This window comes from Sinocyclocheilus grahami, unplaced genomic scaffold (genome assembly GCF_001515645.1).
Source record: "Sinocyclocheilus grahami isolate Dianchi unplaced genomic scaffold, SAMN03320097.WGS_v1.1 scaffold730.1, whole genome shotgun sequence".
NCBI lineage: Eukaryota > Metazoa > Chordata > Actinopteri > Cypriniformes > Cyprinidae > Sinocyclocheilus > Sinocyclocheilus grahami.
This window is the reverse complement of record NW_015505909.1, coordinates 746922-747483: the sequence shown is the minus strand read 5'-3', so window position 1 is coordinate 747483 and position 562 is coordinate 746922.

Here is a 562-nt window from a genome sequence, read left to right as displayed (position 1 = left end):
CAGGGATATTTACATGTAATATTCCCAAAATCACATTATTTATAAATTTTTTAAAACATGTACAGGCACATGTACAGTACATGCCACAAAAGCGATTTTCAAATGATTTCCATGCAATTAAATGAGAACACACAAAGAGGTTGTTAATAAAAGGTTGAATGTTTGACATGACCTGCAAAAGTATCTTATAAAACCTATAAAAAGTTTTGTTCTTGGCTTGATCAGTGCATCGTATACTGAAGCAATACCACACAAGCAAGAGCTGTCATACCAAATATCAGTCGTAGGTAATGCTGATATTCAGACCAGACTGTGAGTGTGATAATTCTTGTATTTTGATATTATACAACAGTTCAATAAACAAGTTGACAGTTAAGTAAGGGATAATGTACATCTAGCCGGTTTTTATCGCAGAATAACCCCCGACAGGGTGATCAGGACCCCGATGTGAAGCAGAGGTTATTCTACGATAACAACCGGCTGGATGTTGCTTGTGTATGTTGGAGTTTATTTTGTGGTCTTGTCTGTCTCACCTCACTCTTCTTGTCGGTCAGCTCGACTC